We start from the raw sequence: 15,827 nt of genomic DNA on the forward strand, positions 1-15,827 counted from the left end.
CTATTTTACATAAGAATGTTCCGTACAACAAAGTTTACGAAAAAGCAAAACACACAACATTAAACCAAGAATGATCTGAGAAAACGATTACGAACATTTCATACAGGTCGAAGTTCCCATCAAATATAGGCCCAGATAAAGCAAGAGAAAGAAAAAAAGACGAATATTCTTTTCTGCTCAAACTCGATAAATCCGTGCCAAATCTATGTGTACTATTTATAACATTAGGTAACGACAACTCCAGTATTTGGAGGCCTTAGCCTGTCCTCGAGCGAGGCATTGACCATGTGTCAGCACAACGGCTTGCATATGCAGGCACCCTCCGCTTCATCTTGGCGACAGATGAAAAAAAAAAAAAAAAGCTGATTTTGTTATAGAGACGCTTGATGTGTTCGAAGTTCATAATTGTAATGCTTTGTAATTTGAACTATGTGAAGCTTTTTGGAAAAGTTGTAATGTGTGAGCGTTGAACTCCGCATTTAACATAATTCGGATTATTTTCTTCTGTGGAACATGCAAGTGATGCATATTTGTAGCCACTGTGCCACCTTAAACAAGGAAGCAGTAATTATAGCAAGAATAAAAAAGGGAGCTATAAAGAACGACTAAGACCGAAATGGGTAATATATATCGGCATTTTTAAATAATGCCCACACCGTTTGGATGTCTGCCAGCTGTACATTGTGCTTCGGCGTCCACGCTCATGTACTCATTAAATACCACACCGAGAACCACCACATTTTGTACAAAGTCAATATTTCGTCCTCGGAGAGAGAGCCCTTGAGTAAATGAAAACCCTGCATTTTTGGATTGGAACAGGATTGTCTTTGCCTTAGTGTTAATCACTGAAGAGTTTGAGATTGTACAGTCACTCATCTTCTGTAGAACACTATTTGCCGCACATAAAGCGTTGTGGACAACTTCACCCGAAAAGAATGAACGGGTGTCGTCTGCGTAAATAATAAAATCTGCACTGTCGCCTATATCTACTATATCATTTTTGTACAAGTTAAACAGAAGGGGTTCTGGGGCACCTCTGACGTCAGGTTCTTTAAGCTAGACCACTCACTATATGTCACGACATACTGACGCCGATATTTTTTTAAACTTTCGATCATCATTGAGGCTACTCCTCGCACCCCGTATGCATTTAATTTTAAAAGCAGGTTTTTGTGGTTTAGGCGGGTGAATGCATTTGAAAAGTCGATAAAGACCCCCCAAGGTAATAACTTTTTTTATATTGATAAAAATTTATTATTTTGGTTTTAATAGCGTTCCGTCGAATGCCCGTTCCTAAACCCGGATTTTGCAAGTTGTTAGGATAGAGTGTTTTTCCCAGATGGTGTATAATATGGCGTGTATTATCTTCTCTAGCCTCTTTGGAAACACTGCGAGCACAGAAAATGGTCTATGATTTAATAGGTTGTTCCTATCCCCAGACCTGTAAAATAACCGTAACCTTAGCGACTTGCATTTTTTAGGAAAATAGACATTTTGATCTGCCAAATTAAAAATATGTATAAAAAAGGAGAATTTAATTTAATTACATGTTTCGAAGGTTTGGTAATAAAACCGTCTGTCAGTACTTTTGCTGGTTGGAAGGTTTTTGAAAACTGCTGCAACTTCCTCTGCGTCAGTAGGGGTAAAAAAAAAAAAAAAGTTTGTCAGAGATGCTTTTTTCAAATAAAAATTCATCGGCAGCGTTACCGTAGTCTTCAAATATATCAGCTAACGGCAAACCATTTCTCGTCTTCCCTTCAATGTTAAGCTTCATGGCTGTAAACTCGAAAGGGCCACGTCTCAGAAATGAGTTCAGCTTCTTCCATGTTATATTTATTCCTCGCTCATTTTCAAACGCAGCATAAAAATATGTACGCTTAGCCCTACGTAAAGCGCTTGTCACACCATTCCGCAGCTTCTATAGGTAATGCCGGCGCATCTGGTTTCCTGGATTTCGTAAACTTGTTGTAGAGAGTCTCTTTTTGACTCATCATTTTGATTATCTGCTTAGTCACCCACGGCTTCCGGGCTTTCATTGGGTCAATTTGTTTTCTGTACGGAAAACACTGTTCCTATATCTTTGTAAAAATCCCAATAGAGCAATAATATGCCTCATCAGCTGAAACACTAGACCACACAAGGCTCCAATAAGTAGGGCAATCTCAACTTCAAATGCCTCTCAATTTTTTGCCCTAATTTTTCGATAATAAACTGGACAGTCACCTCTGTCCTTACGTATTCCGACTTTCGAGTCGACAAGCATATAAATTGGCAGGTGGTCACTTATGGGTTCCAATGACACCTCCGAACACGTGATATTCGTCGGCATTGGTTAGAAACAAATCAAGTAATGTTTATTTCAAATGAGATATTCGCGTGGGTTTAGAAATTAAGGTATCCGTACGACTGATATACGAAGAAAAACTCTAGGTGCCCCGCTGATGAGAACAGCGTCAGAATGAAACCATTTCCACCAATCATCGCATTTACTTCATTACTTTTCACTTCATCACATTTATTGTTCAGTTCTCATATATACATACATACAATTTTAAGGCATTTTTATATGACTGCATGAAGAGGACAACAAAGAAAAACATGAAAACGTGTTTAGATTTCTTTTTCTAGTCCGTTAACCTGCGCGATTTCTCAGGCGCCCAGACGGAACAACTTAACAAAAAAGCAGAAAGCAAGCGCGCAGACGTTGTCTCAATATTTACCGGCTTTGCATAACTTATGCAAATATGTGCCCTGACGGCTCGCCGTGTTAAATCAGGGAGTAGACAGAACTCTTATTCAATAAGCGATAACACTATTACTTTTTTTTCTCTTTACCAGGAGTCCCTGGTGTTTTAAAAATGATCTCAATCTTGCATCCGTTCCGCGGCCAGAGAAGAATTAAAAGCTAAAAAAAGAATGCAATAATGTAAAGTCTGGGGAGCGCGATTAGACTCAAACTAGCTCTTTCACAAGAGTTTCAAACCATGATAGGGCTTTTCGGACACCCAACCGTGTCAACGAAAAATTTTTAATGTCCACGGGGGACGCGAGCTTTTCCGTAAAACAAAAGGGCTTAGTGAGCTGATAACACCCCTATAACTCTACCTCACTCATTAATGTCTCTAAAATAAAAAAGACACGCGATAACTGAAGTTATTAACTACACGCAAAGGACCTCCCAAGCGAACGTTTTCTCGTGCATCGGCCTTTCACTTTGTCTTTCTTATTTCGTTGGGCAGGATATTTTACACCTACAGAAAGATTATTAAAACTGCTTTTAATTAACGTGCCGTATACAGCGTGTTACACTGAGCACTATTCCGCCGCAAACAAAAATTGTACATAAACTAGTGAAAGCAGTGCGTTGAAACTTTTCACATAGATTTCTTTAACTGGTGCATTTATCATCCGAAACTTTAATGAGAGGGGCTCTTAGGGAAAGAATTTAAACCAAAAAAGAAATCTCGTTTTTTTAGTTTTTGTTTTTTTTACAATCCGCGCACGAAGAAAAATGTTGAAAAAAACATATTCTGTTTCACCCTGCAAGTCACAGATGGCACCCCACACGCTCCAATCTGCTGGATCTGCTTTCGAATGTTCATCTCAAATAAGCTTTATATATATATATTTATTTTATTTTATTTTTTTTGCTTTATGTTGCGCCATATGTGAGCAGCAGCTTCACCTAGGCAGTTCTCAACCTTTTTCTTTCCGTGCATAATAAATTTGTTTGAAGTCAATTTTTTTTTAAGTGGAACTTACGAAATTTTAGTGTCAAAAATACGCCAACCAAAACACACCTTTACGAAAAGTTTACTAGCACTCAAAATGTTGGTATATTTACAATCTTTTACGCCCTCACAGCGCTGGGCAACACACTGTACATTAGCCTTCTTTCGTAGCTTGAAACTATTTTTTTAAATTGTTGTAATTAATAAAGCATGCAATGCTTTCAAACGCCACCCCCAAATCTCAAATTTTGGTTCGTTCGTCGGTACATGCATTTTCGCTAAATTTAGCGAGGAAACTGGCGTCACGTGACGTTTCCTGGCCTCACGTAACCTGTACACCAACGTTATTAGATCAGCTCGGTTACGGAACTGCTCATAGACGCTGCTTCTACGAGCAGTGCGCCCCTCACTCAAGACGACTCGCTTCCTGTCGCTCGACGCGCCGGACGGCCACTATGGTAACTGCAGTGCATTCTATGGAATACGTATGTTTCGAAGCACAGCGTCTAGGTGGCGCTCCCCCGTACTCTATGGAACACACAGTTTTGCAACGATAATCTAGATGGCGCTTCAAACGACAGGAGGCGGACTGAAGTGAGTAAGGGGGGTAGCCTCTTTCGCGGTAGTTCCACAACTAAGGTAATCTAGTAACTTTGCTGAACACCTTGGGGATATTGACGGAACGTGACCTATACGTCAACTCAGTTTTACCGCTCCATTTAGCCGGAAGTCGGATCAAGCAGGAACCAATCACACGCATTCCATCGTTGTGCTTCTTCCACTTATACCTAGCTACTGCCAATCAAAATAATCAAATCTCGATTGGATGCGTACTTCCACCACCTCCTATGTACACCGAGCAGGATGCGACCTTTTAGAAATTCAGTGCCATCTAGTCGCCGAAAAAGCGGTCCTTATTTTTGTATGATAATGGCGATTAAAATCTACTATCTATTCATTAACGGCAGCCGTACGAAAGTTAGTGTTCTTCGTTGTACCGTTCTTTCTTTAATCATAAGACTCTCTTTTACCCCATTCACACGACCGTAAAGGTACCTTTAGCTAAGTTACCTTTATTCTCTTGGCCAATCAAGTAACGATCTTCCACGCGTGGCGCGTGCTCGCGACCCAAGAGCACGGGCTGATTCGGCGATAGCAAAGGGACCTATGCTAAAGGTATCTTTATGTTGGCCGTGTGAATGGGGTGTTAATGGCAAACGCCACCAGTCGGTGCTCCAGTCTTTGACGTCTTCATGAACTTCCGGTTCATAAAAATAATAAACAAAGCCCACCTTAACACCGCTCCTTGAAATGTAGATGAAACGTCTAACCAGAAATTCTGCAGGTGAACGTCAAAAGAAAGAAGAAGCACGAGATTTGTTAAACTAGTTCGAATATTCTCGTAAACCAACTCGCCTTCTCGAAGACGTTGAATTGTGCAGCCGAAGGCCCTCGTTAAATCTCCAACTTTGTTTTCCGCTTAGCATTTCTGCTTCCTAGCACTGGTGGCATAAGCAAGCTCGATAAGCTTGCAAACACGAAGCGAACGGAAGTCGCTTGTGACGCAAGCTGCAGTTGATGTTCGTAAACAGCGAAAGGGTTAGACAAATTTATTCGTCGTAACAACTCCAGTTCAAGGAGAACTTCCGGTAACGTATAATGTGGTATGTTTCTACAGCGGAGCTGTTCAGGGTTAGTTTCCCCAGTTTCGCGTTCGTCACCAAATAAATGTCGACACAAAACTCTGGACAGCTACCACCATCTATGAGCGACTGCGGCAACTGGCTTGCCGGTTGTCTGGTTGCCGCCGTCGTTTGTAGATGGCGGTGACCTTTTCAAGCCTTTCCACTCTGGTTTTCACCAGAGTGGAAAAGCTGAATTTCCCTAGGCGTCGTCCTAGAAGACGTCCTTGAGATTGTCCTAGCCGTCGTCCTCTAGGCGTCGTCCTTCAGGTGGGCCAAGAAGTCGTCCTCGAGGTCGTCCCACCATAGTACAGCTTTGCTGGTCTTCCTTCTTCACCAGAGTGGAAAGGCTAGAAGTTTTTAATTGTCACCTTTTGTCAAAACTGATACACTGGCCTTGATTCTCGTTTTGTTTCATAACGTAAGGGAACATTCGAAATGGAAGCTTGGGCGTGTTGGTAAGGCATGATGATTAAAACGTACAGCACAAACAGATGGGACTGAGAAGAAAGGACACACCATCGCTGAACTTAAAACTGAAGTTCAATCGTCAAGCCGCAACCCTATATACGACAACCAAGCAAGGAAAGCACACACGCACCCAATGATACAGATACCAGCATCATCATCGCGAATGCTGTCGTCGCGCAAGGTATTCAACTCTTTATCGGATAGCGAAACAGACGAGGCGCTTACACTATTTTTCTTTCGGCTTCGATAATTTCTCTGATCAGGGCATTGCCGCTCCTTCCAATGACTGAGCACTTTTTAAAATCTGCAACACACCCACAGTCATGACAATAAATTACCAAGTGTCCCAATACCACCATGTTTACATTGTAATAGTGTTCCCTCAACCTGTCGTTCAGACATGCGCCCGTCTGCCCTGCGTACCGCTTACCGGCGGAATGGGATAAACGACTTTTTCTGTTCGTTCAACAAACCGATTCTGATGCTCCTTAGTACAACCCAGAGACCAGAGGCTGCAAAATTGACCGTCACCGACAACTTAAGAATAGCAGGGCGTGGCGAATCCCATGCATCTCATTATAGTTCCGCAGCCAATCAGATTGCGTCATTAACCGATACGGACACCGAACGACCAATCACAAAGTGAGAAAAGTGAACTCAATAAGCTACGCCCTGGGGTCTTTTTTTTTTTTTTAGCTTTTGGTCACCATAGTTGTGTCGCCCTGTGCAGACGCGCCAGTATTAAGATGGCGGCGTCCAGGGGACGTGCTTACAGACGCGTATGACAACGCCAGCGGGCATCCATATAACCTGAGGCAAGTCGTATACGCCCGACGCGCTATCAGCTCGGTTGGATGGAGTGCGCGAAGAGCTCGGGGTGCCACGTCAGCCGACGCGCGAGCGGAAGTGGCATACACTCTATTTAACGAGACACGAGAACGCCAATCTTGCGAGAGAAGCTTGCCCTCCCGTCGTCCGCCGGTAATAGTTTATAGACCGTCGACTCTAGCGCCAGTTATCGCGGCTTCCGGTTGACCGATTGGCGCCGCGCAGTGTGGCCACGAACGAGTCGTTCTTCGTAAGGTTCGTCGCGTATACGTACGTCCTTCATCTTAAGAGTTATGTGCAGCGTTTTTATTTGTGCGTGTGTGTGCGTTGGGGCATTGCACCTGCCTGAGCCTCCGATAACTGGTCATGCACTTGAGTGGATCTTGAAGGGCCACGTTGCTCGCGGCAAAGCAACTCCCAGTCTGAGAGTTAGGCGTAGGGACTCTTTTAGTCGGATTACACTATAGTCGGATGTCCATGGACGCTAAAAACATGTTTTTTTTTTTATAAATGCGCTGTATCTAGTAGCTGCTGCGTCAGTTTTCCGAGTCTGCGCCTCTGTTTTGGGCACGCAATCTCAGCACGCGCTGGACACGAGGGCTGCGTCAGTGCTCGGCGTGAACTCGGCTCGGCTCGTATAAAAAAAAAACGAGTGATGACGTCAGCGTTCTGCGAAAGACTCGGATCCAATCACATGCTTCATGCCCGAAACAAGGCGACATTTCATGTTGTCTGATGAGGATCTTAAAAGGGTATATCATAATTGCTTTCCACGTCTTATTTGTTTTCTTGTTTTAGAGCGCAGCTCTTAGGCGCCCGTTTCAGGCTTGAGCGGCGTCGGCGTAACCGCGCGGTGCATTATGGGAAATGTCCCATAATGCACCGCGCGAGCCCCCCGAGGTCACGTGACCACCCGAAGTCACGTGACTCCCTCCCCGCGGTCACGTGACCCCCTCCCCGAGGTCACGTGACCCCCCGATGACGTCATCGTCACTGATGACGTCACCGGCATCCGCTACGTCACTGATGACGTCATCAGTGACGTCACTGACATCCACATTGTCATCGTCATCATCCCTGATGACGTCATCGGTGACGTCACCAATGACGTCATCGGTATCCGCATCGTCATCGTCACTGATGACGTCATCAGTGACGTCAACGTGACCCCAAGGTCACGTGACCCCCCCCGGTCAGTTGACCCCCCCCAGCACCCTTCCCTCCTCCTCCTCAAGAGCTGCGCTCTAATTCGGCGTTACAGGGAGTTTTAAACGGCTTTCACTTTTTTGTTTGATTGTTTGTTTGTATCGTTTACTTAATTCCGTACCGACTCTCAAAAGATGCGAAGACCGCGTCAGCATTAGGCTGGGCTTCATGCTCCATAAGTAAGAATACGAGCCCCGGCCGAAGGCCGACGCCTCACAGTCTTCAAATTGTGCCTCGCGCTGGCCTCTATTAGATGACGTAGAAATTCCAGCACTGGAGTCTTGCTATTTCTACTCGTATTAACCTAAAGAACCGAAGTAAAAAAAAAAGTCCCGCTCGCGGAATCATATTTATTTCCCCCATCACGTGTTGAATTAAGATATAGGTGGGTGCACCTTAGATTCGTTTTAAAGGGATTGTCCTCCGCCGCACAAGTAATCCTCCGCCGCACAAGTAATTTTATTTTGAACACAGCCCAACTGCTCAGGTGGCACCAAGTAAACACACGGCGTTTTCGCTGGCAACAGCGGAAGCTCTGATGTAACATCATGCAAAACGAGCCATGACAGCGCTTGAGTACTGTTTCAGTAAACTAACCTCGTTCTATGAAGGACGTTATTTACGCTATAGAGGGAAGCTCAGTTTTAGGGAGTATTCACTGGCGGCCATAGCTGTGTGCACGAATTCTGAAAGCGTGCTGATAGCAAGCTTCCACAGTACTTTTGCAACGTGCATTCCGCACCATCAAGAGTGTCGGTCTTAGCAACCTATTGATGTGAGCTCGTTCTGAGCATGCGCTTTAAAGAGCACCCACAAATATTGCGTCCAGTGAATACTTCCTATTTGAAGATGATCTTTCTACGCACCCGGTCGTGGTACGCACTATCAACCATGTTGATTAAAACCGAGAATAAGTCAACACACGCGACTCTGACCTTACCCTGCCTATTGTGACGTCATGAAACGACAAGCCATGCATACTTGGGAAAGTTTTCGTGAAGTTTCGTAGTGATGTTCATAATTTATTTAACAAATATTTGGGCGTCTTTTAATGAAATAAATAGCACATCTGATAATATTAAGGCCCTCTCTACACGGCAAGAGCAAAAACTTAGTAGTGTACGTATATAACCCGACTGTTTCAAACGCCAAAAGCATAATTTATTTCTTCAATAACTAAATTTTCGTAAGAAGTTCTTCGCGTGGCGCAATAATAAGGCGCGAGACACATGGACTGCAGAATAGACCGATGCCACCAAGCGAACTGCGCAGGCGCGCGCATTCCGGAAGTTGCGCCGTCACCATGTTCGTTGTAGTCATCAGCCCGCTTCCTCTCCGCGTCCTGCCTGCGCTGCTGTCGGCCGTGTCTCGGTTGGCTGCATAATATCACCGTTCTGGGCGCCCCGGGATCGACTTCTCTTCACCACTAGGGTCGGTCATGTAAGTATTCCAGGAAATTATATTGTTTTTGATACGTTAGTTTGCCGGGAAGCTTAAAAGAGTAGTCACCGTCGACGTTCGCTGGTGTTGGTCTTACGCGTCTTAGGCTTATGTAGACTGCCACTTCTGCTCCTCGAAAAGAAAAGAAACAAAACAAGAAAACGTGAGCACTCTGCCGCACGGCTGTCTCGGTGAACTTGCAAATGAGTGAGCGGTTAGTGCGGGCAAACTGTGCGGGCATATCAAGGGAGCATCGGCTCCGGGGAGCACCGCAAAACAGTCAAGCGCGTCAGTGGACTCGGACCTTACCGCTGCTCAGGCTTGTGCGCCGCGATTAATCTATAGAATGAAATAAATGCAGCAACCGCTGTAAAACGAGAAGACTGGCTTTCTCGGGGTTGTTCCCGAGTACGCGGAGAAACTTTTGATTAGTTCGCGGCCGTGCCAGCTGACAGATGGGTACGCCAGGCACAAGCGAGGCCTCGCCCAGAAGTCAAGCGTGCATATGAACAAGGAATGCGCTTCGCGTGTGTTGAAAAAGGAGCAACGGTATATGTCCCATATTTAAAAATGTAGGTGAAATGAGTTCGCATGCACTTATGTGTGTTTTCTGTTGTATTTGCGTGGAACCAAGCGCTAACAGTCGCCTGATAGATTTTTTCTCCTGTATCTCGGTTGCCGTTACTGAGCCTGGGCGGAGCTGTAACACCAGTCAAATAAAATCGTAATAGCTTCAGAAAAAAAGTCCAGTGTGTGTGTGAGGCATTTTGGTACTGATTCTTTTAGTACAAGCTGCACTACAAATTACATTTTGCAATGTTTTCCTATTGTGTTTAGCAACTGATGATCTGTTTTGTTTAAGGAAGTAGGTCTCATATCAGGCCATGATTATCGAGATTCTATTAACTTTATTGTTATAGCGCCCGTTCTGATCTTCTAAAGCATAGTGATGCTTGAAACATATGCTATTGCAGTAACTATTACAGAAAGCCAGGAAACTAATTTGTGGGCTTAAACAATACATTTTCTTGTCATGTCTCTTTGAAATCGGAATGGCGTGTGCAGTGGTCGATCCTAACCAGCAGGAATGGACCTCCAAGACGAAGTCCCTGAATTCGTTCTTTGGAAAAGAACAGATTTACAGGTATGTGACTCAGTGTAAAAACACCATGATTTAAGAAGCATTTAGGTGCTGTCACTGTCCGATGGAGTACTCAGATTATTTAGCACAGAATGAGCCCTCTAGTCTAAATGGAGGAAAAGTGCCTGGAGTGCCAAACTGGTGCTGCGCCGTTTGTGCTTAAAGCTGCATCTGCAATTTGCTGGTGGTCTTTCATTTTCTTGGCCGCCATGCAGCAGGGGCAGTACAGTCCTTGAGTGTATTCAACCTCATGATGGCGAACCTGCCTCCCTGCCTGGCCCAGACCCTAGACCTCGGCTTTACCGTCTATGCTGGTGACATCATGGTCTAGACCAGAGGGGGAAGCCATTGCTTGCCAGGAAGAGACTCTGCAAGAAGCCCTTGCCGTCATTGTTGATTGCCTAGACTCTGTTCGCCTCACAGTGGTGCCAGAGGAGACCCAATACGTCGTGAGCTTATGCATGGGCCTGTGCCCTGATTCACACAAACAAGTCACGAAGGTGACATTTCTATGGGTCATGCAATGAATTTCTTACCTTCGCTAAATACTACTCAGAACGAGTCCTTGACGTGAATTGCCCACAAAACGGAGAGTAGTTTCCCTCTCCAAGCAATGACAGTCGCAGGAAAACTTCAGCGTTTTCTGCGACTGCGATCCTGACACCTGCGCCACGTGCATCGTTAAGTGTAATCTTCAGGTAGCTGCTGGTGAATCGCCTGGCAGCATCTTGTGTAGTTAAGTTTCGTTGCTGGCGTAGGTGCCGGGCTATCTCACATAACTACAAAATATTTTTATGTAGAAAGCTTTTTCACATGCTGGCGATATCTTAAATCACTTCAATCTTAACACTTCTACATGTCGTGTTGTTAAAATATAAAAAAATTCATGCAATATGTTGATTGCAATATTTATTATGCAGGTACATGGAAACCAAAGGAGCCACAAAGCACCGAGAGGCTGGCCTGCGACTGTTTTCCTCAGGCCACCTGCAGAAGCTGGAGTTTTCTACGCGGGAGGCTGAGGAGACCATTGTACGTGCCCAAGTTTTGGCATCTATGTCAATAAGAACTTCGTACAAAGTCAATGCTGCACTGGCTAAGTGTGATGGGGAGATCATTACTGGCCACTGCTCGTGTGTTGCAGGAAAGGGTTCCGTCTGCAAGCACCTTTGTTGCGTTTTTTACGGGCTAATGTACATCGCACAGCACGACCTCAGTGTTGTACCAGGTGTTGTTGCATGCACCGAGACGGAAAGGCAATGGTACAAGCCAAGAGACCCCAGAAAAGTTAGCGAACAGTTTGGACTGTGGTCTTTTGTAAAGACACTTGTCAGAGAATGAGCAGTGCTCCAAAGCACCATGAGAAGCGAGTGGCATATTCGTCACTTAAGGGTGACAGGCCAAGTCTGCAGCCATTGGACCTCATTCACCTGCACGGCAAACTGTACGAGAGTGGCCTTCACTGCTTTGCGGACGTGCTTGAGGCTAATGACTTTTTACCTAACAAAGTGAAAGAAAGTAACCGTGAAGCCACGGAAAATCTACCACCGCGGTGGTTGGAGCAAGTAGAGAAGCAGCTAGGTCTAACCGCCTACACGCCCGAAGAAGTAGCGGCTGTGGAGGAGGGCACAAGGCTGCAAAGCTTATGTTCTCTGTGGCATCACTATAGAGAAGGCATCATCACTGCCTCAGTTTCGAATAGAGTGTACACGTGGGTGCACACTTGTCGAACAAAAGTGGGACCCCACGATCCTCGGTCTCTCTCGAATGCAGTGTTGGGCAAAACGAAATGTCGCGCAACATATGACACGAAGAGAGCTCTCTTGCTCGAACCTGGGGCTAGAACACTGTTTCAAGAGAAAAACGCAAGCCATGCAGATCTTGACGTGAAAGAGAGTGGTCTCTTCTTGTCGCAGAGCCACGCTTTTCTGGGTGCAAGCCCAGACGGGATAGTCTCGTGCAGCTGCTGCGAGAAGCGGCTCATTGAGATAAAATGTCCGCGGAACTCGGCAACATTTTCTAAGTCTGAACTGCATGATGGACACCTTAAACCCACTAGCAAACATTATGCACAGGTACAGATGCAAATGGGCGTGACGGGACGGAAGTTGTGCATCCTCTTTGTGTACTGCAGCAAAGACGACTACCGGCAGGTTTCAGTTCCTTTCGGTGAGAAATATTTCCATGAGCTGGTTGAGCGTTGTACGCTTTTCTACGACACATACTTGTTTTAGATATTAGGACATTTCATCGGAAAACATACTCATCTGAAAAGCTATTTGTTTCTGTGGTGAACTAAATTGGGAACTGCTGGTGTCAGATGCACGTTTAGAAAATTTCTATTTAAATAAACGTATTAAAAAAATTTATTCTAATGTTCAAGCATGGTGCTTGGTATAACATGTGTTTTGTTTAAGATAGACTACTCATTTACGGTTTATTCCTTATATTTTTGTAGCAAATCGCCTCAGATCTTCAGTGTACTTATTTAGCTTTTGAATGTATTTGTTTAGTGTGCCATATGATTTGCAGAGGTAAATAAACACTTTGCCATATCCTTTTTCTTCTTTGTTTTATTGTGGCCGGATGACTAACTAAAACACTTTGCACGTGACAAGTCAAGTGAATTCTAGATTGCTGTACACGAATACATTTTTGCGAGGTCCTAATTTTTACGAATCGAAAATTAGGTACAGCGAACAATTCGGGCAATATGTGAACACTACAGAAGCTACATTCGAATCGCAAAAATTTTGTCGTTTACACTATAAAGTGGTACACAAAAGATTCTCAAATAAATATAACAGTACTAAAAGGCTGCCGTGGTATTAAGAGGGGGGGATGCTATGTGAGCAGCCTTAGTAGGAAAGCATAAGCTGACACATGGCGGCAAGTCTCTGCATACAAGGTGTCCACAAGAAGCAATTGCTCAGTAAATGGCACTTATTAGCTGAAACATTAAATTGAATTAGCACTTTTAGCCTATAAATCAGTGTTGCTGTGAACACTGCAGCTGAATTTAAGCCTTAGGGAAACATTTCTTTCGTCCCAACATCAGACAATGAAAAGCCGAGAATGATTGTGTATGCACGCCAAGCATTCAGCGATGTGTAACAGTCCTTCAACACGATAAGCAACAGTCGTATTGCTTATCATGTAGGCAAGCATAAAGATATCCCTCTCCCAGAGCAATTTTTTATTGCACACAAGGTACTTGCTTGTGTACACAACCGCACATGGTCACCATCTCGCCGCGAGACATGAACTCCTTAGATCCAGCACATTTCAAATGGCTGTTAGTAAAACAAGAGTCCTCCCAACCTTTCGTCACGAAACTCGTGCCACAGAAAAGGGGCTAACCGTGTTCAGTACTTAAAAAAGAAATAGTTTGGTATTATCTTTGAGCTTCACAGGAGAACGTTTCTAGCTCTGTGTTTTCATGTGCTCCTTTTTCTAGCCCGCTATGTGATATGCAGTTGGTGAAACTGTTGAATCCAGCATTGCTTCATAGTTATTTTAACAGTGCCAATGCAACACAGCCAACAACAAAGGTGCCAATGCAACGAACTACCTACAACAAGGACTCATCAGCAAAGTTTGTCAAAAGAGCACAAATGTGCCACACCTTGTTGAGCTGCTCAGACATGCTGTTTGGAAAAATCTGCGAGAGGATTCTGAACTTTTTACCCTTCTGATAACTCTCTCGACGTGTATACGGACGCTTGCAATGTGCCTTGTTTCCTGCTCATCCTCTTCCGAGAGCTGGGGTTGCCCTTCCATAAATGGTGGAATATTCAGGTGGAGTGAGCGCTGCTTGCATTCCTCCGATATTGTGAAGCCCCTGTCCGCCATGACGCTGTGTCCAGGGGTGAACTTGTCCAATACACCGCAAGCCTTCGTAAGTGCCTTGTCGGACAGCCTGCCAGGTGCAAGGTCCGATACAAAGGTGACGAACCCGTTAGGGCTGCAGACACTCAATCCCTTTGCAGTATTGTGTTTCTTGTGTGTCGAGTATGTTTCACTCTGCACTCGGAATGAAGATGGAGTCTCTATGTAGATCTCAGTGCAATCCAGGATCCCATCCACGGTGTTATACCCTTTGTCTGCAAAGGCTTGTGGCCTGTATTTATCACACAGGTGAGGAGGCAGCCATGTTGGCACCAGCATAAAATGATTTGAAGACTGTAGAAGTAATTTCTGGGCTTTTCTTTCTCTATGTGGGAACAACAATAATCCAGTGTGTGAAAGCGGATTGCCAAGCTTGTTGAGCTTGATATTTTCTTAATTGTTCTGGAAGACAGGAGTTGAGAAAAGCATCCAAGCAGGCAATGTCTGCGTACATACCGGCGAAGCCTGTTGTCCAGGAAGTCCAGCCCAGTGACCCAAATCCGGGACACCGTACTTTGCGACACACCAAACCTGTTAAAAATATTTTTATGGTATTGTTTTTAAGCATGAGTCACTGCCAACCTACATTTTAAAAGCGTGCACACTTGTAAACAGGCCAGTTCAGATATTTTTATGCACAATCTTTTTGTCACCGACACTGCCACGGTAGCATTAATAACAGTCGGCAGAGATTTTACTACCTTTTAAACCAAAATGAAAACATAGGAATTTTTGTTTAGTTGAATAAGGAGCCGTTGTTCGGATCTATCTTGCATAGCCCAGCAGCACTGGCACTTAAATTAAGGCAACATTATGTGACTCGCTGAGTCGAGAATATAATTACTTGCTACACTTTTATTTACTATGTAGAAAGCATTGCGCACAGATTATAAATCGAGAATCGTCTATGCAGATCGAGACCAAAAATTATGCAGATTTTTCACATGCCATTCCACATTTTGAATGCTCACATTTAACATTTTTACGGTCATACATTAACCAACATATCTGTCGCAGCCAATAAAAGGATATCGGTTTTCAAAGGAGATGGCCCACCTGAAAGCAAGGTCTGCTCCGTCAAGCCCCAATCGAAGACGAAGGAGTATTAAAATCAGCTGAGTCTTCAGAGGCAGAATAAATCTGCGGTCCTCGTTTTCAGTTTCTTTCATTTGCCAAAACTCCAATCTTTTAGCATCTGGCTCCAGAAGGAACCAAAACACGTCTAAGTGTTCAGGTGACATGAAGCCTGTGTAGTACCTCAGTTTCTTGTGGTCATGTTTGATGGCTTCGTAACGAAACTCGGTCTTTCCCTTAGCTTCCGCTTTCTTTATCCGCCTGTACGTGGCCGAAAGATCAAGCTTAAGCGACCTGTTTTGTTTTCCTTTTTTGTTTTACTCGGTCGCACAGCTTCATTGAGTCAACCTGTTTTTGGCGGCTCTT

At 44.4% G+C, this 15,827-nt stretch overlaps 2 pseudogenes; one reads left to right on the top strand and one right to left on the bottom strand.

Moving 5' to 3' along the window:
- Positions 1-10,410: 10,410 nt before the first annotated feature.
- LOC121048615 lies at positions 10,411-12,733 on the top strand (annotated as a pseudogene).
- Positions 12,734-14,070: 1,337 nt separating this feature from the next.
- LOC115331437 lies at positions 14,071-15,367 on the bottom strand (annotated as a pseudogene).
- Positions 15,368-15,827: the final 460 nt, after the last annotated feature.

This window comes from Ixodes scapularis, unplaced genomic scaffold (assembly GCF_016920785.2).
Source record: "Ixodes scapularis isolate PalLabHiFi unplaced genomic scaffold, ASM1692078v2 PGA_scaffold6__148_contigs__length_123643588, whole genome shotgun sequence".
Classification (NCBI taxonomy): Eukaryota; Metazoa; Arthropoda; class Arachnida; order Ixodida; family Ixodidae; genus Ixodes; species Ixodes scapularis.